This window comes from Glycine soja, chromosome 4 (genome assembly GCF_004193775.1).
Source record: "Glycine soja cultivar W05 chromosome 4, ASM419377v2, whole genome shotgun sequence".
Lineage (NCBI taxonomy): Eukaryota > Viridiplantae > Streptophyta > Magnoliopsida > Fabales > Fabaceae > Glycine > Glycine soja.
The window spans coordinates 16,463,234-16,470,562 of NC_041005.1; positions in this window are offsets into that span (position 1 = coordinate 16,463,234).

Genomic DNA, 7,329 nt, shown 5'->3' on the forward strand with positions numbered 1-7,329 from the left:
TTAGGGGTTTAGGGTTTAGTAGGCTGTTGAATTTCCTGTTTGCCTATTTGCCTATTAAACAATTGTCTATTGAATTTGGACCAGTGGAATTGGTTGATTGAAGAATGGTCTAGTATCCTAAATGAATTTTGAAAAAAAGAAAGCATTATAAAAAAAAAAGTGCAGAAAGTTTTAAAAAAATAGAGTAGGTGTTTGATCTTTGAATGCGAATTTGAGGCAGTTAAAGGAATTTTTTTGGCAAAAATCACTGACCAAATCCTCTTTGATATTTGCACAGAGATTCTCTTGTGAATTCTAAGCGTTTTGATATATAATGGGCCTCAAACGGACAACCGTAGCGAAAGTTATGACCATTTGAAAAATTACATGTCATCTTCGCTATTCTATTCTTCTTTTCTGTGATTGAGAAGTTTTTTTGTTTCTTCTACCTATTATTGAGTTTCTGCTATCTATTATCGAGTTTTTGGTATCTGTTAATGAGTTTCCATTATTGAGTATGTGATAAATAAGTTGTTTTTTTTCTGTTCTATTACCTTCTAAGTCCAATTTGATTCATCCAAGAACTTAAGAGAAAGTGAGGGGTAAAAGGCAAGAGTGACAAACATCACACAAAAGCCTATATTGAGAGCATCAAACATGAGTGAACTTCCATCAAAGAGAGAAACACGTGAGTAGAGTGTGGTGAGGTCCTGTAACCTTTGTTTAAATTAATGTAGAATTTTTTGTTCCTTAATTATGGCAGGAGTTGGTGACGGTGGTAGTGGATATCATCAACTAGACGAATCTCAGTGCTTGTTACTGGACATGATGACTACACAAATGCAATGTTTGTTGAACAGTAACAATGAAGAGCTCTATGGACGAATGGAAGGACTAGAGCACTGATTGAATCAGAATGTTGGAAGACCTTATGGTGGGAACAGAGGGGGGGAATGATGGACCGAGGAAAAACAGAATGTCGGGGCAAAACAAAATTGAGGGAGTAAAACTCAATGTACCTCATTTCAAAGGTAGGAGTGACCCAAACGCCTACCTTGACTGGGAGATGAAGATTGAGCATGTATTCTTCTGCAATGATTATATTGAAGAGCAGAAAGTGAAGTTAGCAGCAGCTGAATTCTTAGACTATGCCCTTGTTTGATGGAATAAGAATCAAAGAGAGATGCTGAGAGAGGAAGAGCGAGAGATAGATACATGGACTGAGATGAGAAGTGTTATGCGAAAGAGGTATGTTCTCACTAGCTATAGCAGAACCATGCGATAGAAACTCCAAAGGCTATCCTAGGGAAGTCTAACTGTGGAGGAGTACTACAATGAGATGGAGATGGAACTAATGAGGGCCAACATTTAAGAGGAAACTGAGGACACAATGACTCATTTTTGAGTGGCCTAAATCCTAACATTAGAGATGTTGTTGAATTATAGGAGTATGTGGAATTGGATGACTTGCTCCATAAGGCAGTCTGGGCTGAACAACAGCTGAAGAGGAAAATTGTAGTAAGAAGGAACTCATCCAACACTTTCAACCAGAATTGGATCAACAGATCCAAGAAGGAGGGAGACAGCTTGTCTGGTCCATCAACACAGTCTCCACATGGAAAGTCAGCAGTGTCTAATGCTGGAACCAAGCATAATTCTACCTCATCATCCAACACTGGTACCAGAAACATAAAATGCTTCAAATGCTTAGGCAGAAGACATATTGCTTTTGACTGTCCAACCAAGAGGACCATGATCATGAAGGCAGATGGAGAAATCACTAGTGAATCTGAAATCAGTGAAGAAGAAGAAGTGGAAGAAGAGCTTAAGGAGGAAGCTATGCAGGGTGATATGCTAATGGTGAGAAGGCTCTTGGTAAGTTAGATGCAGCCACTAGACGACACCCAAAGAGAAAATATTTTCCACACCAGATGTACAATTAATGGTAAACTTTGCTCTTTAATTGTTGATGGAGGAAGTTGTACCAATGTTGCAAGTTCCAGGTTAGTGTCCAAACTGAATTTGGATAATAAGCCCATCCTAGGCCATATAGACTTCAGTGGCTTAGTGAAGATGAAGAGGTAAAATTGACTCAGCAGGTTGAGGTGTGTCTCACCATTGGAAGATACAATGATAGGGTGTTGTGTGATGTGGTTCCAATGGAGGCGACTCATATACTGTTAGGAAGACCATGGAAGTTTGACACCAAAGCAGTGCATGATGGCTTCACCAACAAGGTTTCTTTCCAACACCATGACCAGAAAACTATTCTTAAACCTCTATCCCCTAGAGAAGTGTGTGATGACCAAATTAGAATGAGAGAAAAGAGAGAACAAGAGAAAGAAAAGAGTGAAACACCAAAGAGGAATAGGAAAAAGAAGAGTGATACATGTGAGGGAAAAAGTGATACACATGAGAGAAAGAGCAATACACATGAGAGAAAATTTAATTGTTTAGCAAAGGTGAGTGAAGTGAGGAAAGTGTTACTTGCTCGTGAGCCGCTCTAACTATTGTACTGCAAAGATAGTAGAGTTAATGCTGATAATTCTAATGAGATAACTATTTCTGCTTCTCCTAGTGTTGAACCCTAATTGCAGGAATTTAAAGATGTCTTTCCTAAGGAGATTCCTCATGGATTGCCACCTTCAAGAGGCATAGAACATCAAATTGACCTCCTTCCAGGAGCTTCATTGCCTAACAGACCAGCTTACAAAAGCAATCCCCAAGAGACTGAGGAGATTAAGAAGCAAGTGCAAGACCTCATACAGAAGGGGTGGGTGCAAGAAAGTTTGAGTCCGGATGCCATCCCAGTTATTCTAGTGTCGAAGAAAGACCAAACTTGGAGGATGTGCACAGATTGTAGAGCCATCAACAACATCATAGTAAAGTATAGACATCCCATTCCTAGGCTAGACGATATGTTGGACGAATTGCATGGAGCTTGTGTTTTCTCTAAAATTGATTTGAAAAGTGGGTACCATCAAATTAGGATTAAAGAGGGGGATTAATGGAAAACAACTTTCAAGACTAAGTATGGGCTGTATGAATGGTTGGTTATGCCCTTTAGGCTGACCAATGCCCCAAGCACTTTCATGAGATTAATGAACCATGTGTTAAGGGAATTTCTAAGAAAATTTGTTGTGGTTTATTTTGATGATATCTTGATTTACAACAAATCCCATGATGAACATCTTGTGCATCTGAGGAGAGTTTTAAAGGCCCTTAGGCGTGAGAGCTTGTATGCTAACATGGATAAATGTGTGTTCTGTATGTGATGGAAGCTTGCTTGTGAAGATTCTATGGAGGCTGGATCTTTGAGCTCCAATGAGGTCCTTCAATGGTGATTTTTCACCATGGAGATGCAGCGGAAGGCAAAGGAGAAGAGGAGAGGGGAGGCACCATCCACTAGGGAATAAGCCAAGGAAGAAGGAGCTTCACCACCAAGAATTGTCTTGGATAAGAAGCTTGAAGAGGATGCTTTAATGGAGGAAAAGAAAGAGAGAAGGGGGGAGCACGAAACTGAAGGAATAAAAGAGGGAAAGAAGTGGAACTTTGAAGTGTATCTCATAAGACTTTCATTCATCAAAGTTACAACAAGTGTTACACATGCTTCTATTTATAGACTAGGTAGCTTCCTTGAGAAGCTTTCTTAAGAAAACTTCCTTGAGAAGCTTCTTTGAGAAAACTTCCTTGAGAAGCTAGAGTTTGGCTACACACACCCATCTAAAAACTAAGCTCACCTCCTTGAGAAGCTTCCTTGAGAAGCTAGAGCTTCGCTACACACACCCATCTAAAAACTAAGCTCACCTCCTTGAGAAGCTTTCTTGAGAAGCTAGAGCTTAGCTACACACCCCTATAATAGCTAAGCTCACCCCCATGACAAAAAAAACATGAAAATACAAAAAAATCCTACTACAAAGACTACTCAAAATGCCCTGAAATACAAGGCTAAAACCCTATACTACTAGAATGGCCAAAATACAAGGCCCAAAATAAGAAAACAACCTATTCTACTATTTACAAAGAAGAGTGGACCCAACCTTGGCCCATGGGCTCAAAAATCTACCCTAAGGTTCATGAGAACCCTAAGGCCTTCTTTATCAACTCTAGCCCAATCCTCTTGGAGCCTCTTGCTCATGGCTCTGGTAACTGGTCCTTTCCTAGGGAGGATTGCATCATCCCCTCCCCCTTGATGAGGATTTGACCTCAAATTTGTTGGTTCCTCCTCCTCTATATCAGCTCCACCTGCAAAAGGAATTAAATCAGAAATATTAAAAGTGGTGCTGACTCCATACTCTCTTGGGAGGTCCAACCTATAGGCATTATTATTGATCCTCTCCAAGACCTGAAAAGGTCCATCCCCTCTTGGGCTAAGCTTGGATTTCCTTTTAGTAGGGAATCTTTCCTTCCTAAGATGGAGCCAAACCCAGTCCCCCTCATTAAGAACTAGCTCCTTTCTTCCTCTATTGCTCTTAGTTGAATACACCTTTGTTTGGTTCTCTATTTGGGTCTTAACCCTCTCATGCAACTTCTTTACAAACTCTGACCTAGATTCCCCTTCTTTATGTATAAAAGAAGTGTCAAGTGGGAGGGGAATGAGGTCTAAGGGTGTTAAGGGATTGAACCCATAGACAACCTCAAAAGGGGATTGCTTGGTGGTTCTATGAACCCCCCTATTGTAGGCAAATTCTACATGAGGAAGATACTCATCCCAAGACTTATGGTTGCCTTTTAGAAGAGCCCTTAAAAGAGTGGATAAAGACCTATTCACTACCTCTGTTTGCCCATCAGTTTGTGGATGACAAGTGGTAGAGAAAAGAAGTTTAGTTCCTAGCTTAGCCCATAATGTTTTCCAAAAGTGGCTAAGGAACTTAGCATCTCTATCTGACACAATGGTCCTAGGCAAACCATGGAGTCTCACAACTTCCCTAAAAAAGAGTTTTGAGATATGGGAAGCATCATCCACCTTGTGGCATGGTATAAAGTGTGCCATCTTGCTAAACCTATCCACCACTACAAAGATAGAGTCTACACCTCTTTGGGTTCTAGGGAGCCCAAGGACAAAGTCCATACTAATGTCTACCCAAGGTGCAGATGGAATGGGTAAGGGTGTGTATAGCCCATGAGGCATCACCCTAGACTTGGCTTGTAAACAAGCCACACACCTAGTGCAATGCTTATGGACATCTTTCTTCATATGGGGCCAATAGAACTTTTCTTTGAGTAAGACAAGGGTCTTGTCTATCCCAAAGTGGCCCATGAGCCCACCCTCATGGCTCTCCTTCACAAGTAATTTCCTAATGGTTCCTTGGGGTATGCAAAGCTTTCCCTCTTTGAACAAATACCCCTCAGCCAAATAGTATCCATCTTGGGCCTTTTTCCCACAACTCTTGTAAATGGGAGAGAAATGTTCATCTAAAGCATACAAATTCCTAATGTTATCAAATCCTAAAATTTGAGCTCCTAGTGAGCAAAACAATGTATGTCTCCTAGAGAGGGCATCAGCTACCACATTTGTTTTTCCCTTTTTGTATTTGATAACATATGGAAATTGCTCTAGGTACTCTACCCATTTTGCATGCCTTTTGTTTAACTTGCTTTGCCCTCTAATGAACTTAAGTGATTGATGATCACTATGAATGACAAATTCCTTGGAAACAAGGTAATGTTCCCAAGTTCGGAGTGCTCTTATTAAGGCATAAAGCTCTTTATCATAGGTGGGGTAGTTAAGGGTCGCACCATGAAGTTTTTCACTAAAATAAGCAATAGGGTGCCCACCTTGCAACAAAACAGCTCCAACTCCCACTCCAGAGGCATCACATTCTAGCTCAAAAGTTTTAGAAAAGTCAGGAAGAGCTAGAACAGGTGCCTTAGTAAGCTTTTCTTTGAGCAAAGCAAAGGCTTGCTCTTGCTTTTCACCCCAGGTAAATGCCACATTCTTCTTCACTAGCTCATTGAGAGGTGATGCAATTGTAGAGAAATTAGGAACGAACCTTCTATAGAAGCTTGCCAACCCATGGAAGCTCCTAATATCTCCCACACTTTTTGGGGTGAGCCATTCTTGGATGGCCTTGATTTTCTCAGGGTCCACTTGGACCCCATTTCTACCAACTACAAACCCTAAGAAAACTATATTATCTACACAAAAAGTACACTTCTCTATATTTGCATAGAGGGTGTTTTTCCTAAGGACTGAAAGAACTTGCCTGAGATGTCCTAAGTGATCATCTAGGCTCCTACTGTACACTAAAATATCATCAAAATAAACAACTACAAATCTACCTATGAAATCCCTTAAGACATGATGCATAAGCCTCATAAAGGTGCTTGGTGCATTAGTGAGCCCAAAAGGCATCACTAGCCATTCATACAAACCAAACTTGGTCTTGAAAGCGGTTTTCCACTCATCACCCTTTTTCATCCTGATTTGGTGATACCCACTTTTAAGATCAATTTTTGAAAAGATACTGGCACCATGCAACTCATCAAGCAAATCATCAAGTCTAGGAATGGGGTGCCTATACTTTACAGTGATGTTGTTGATGGCCCTGCAATCTGTACACATTCTCCACGTACCATCCTTTTTGGGCACCAACAACACTGGCACAGCACATGGGCTTAGGCTCTCTTGGACCCAGCCCTTCTTCAACAATTCTTTTACCTGAGACTCTATCTCCTTAGTCTCCTGAGGATTAGTCCTATAGGCTGGCCTATTAGGAAGGCTTGCTCCTGGGACTAAATCTATTTGGTGTTCTATTCCCCTTAAAGGAGGTAGCCCAGGGGGTATCTCTTTGGGAAATATATCACCAAATTCATGTAAGAGTTCTTGGACCTTTGGGGGTAAGGTCTCAAATGTAGGAATTGTGGCAGTGCTAAGGGATGTTTCCCTTGATAGGAAAAGGTAGAAAGATTGTTTAAGAAGGAGTGCTCTTTTAATATCACCTTTTGTTGCAAAATGATTTTCCTTCTTAACAATCTTCTTGGAGGAATCCTTTTCCTCTTTTTCCTTCCCCTTGGCCTTTGAAGACAAGGCCTTACTATCCTTCTTTTTATTTTGTTTTTCTAGTTTTTCTTCCTCATCCCTCTTATCTTTCATAGTTAGTTGATCTCTGGCCACCTGTGAAGGTGTTTGAGGATGCAACACAAATTTAGTGCCAAGATGGGTGAGGGTAATCTCATTAGTTAGGCCATTGTAAATGATCTTCCTATCAAATTGCCATGGCCTTCCTAAAAGAATATGTCCTGCCTCCATGGGAACTATATCATAATTAACTTCATCCTTATATGTCCCAATGGAGAAAGGTACCTTCACTTGTTGGTTAACTATCATTTCCCCTTGCTCATTGAGCC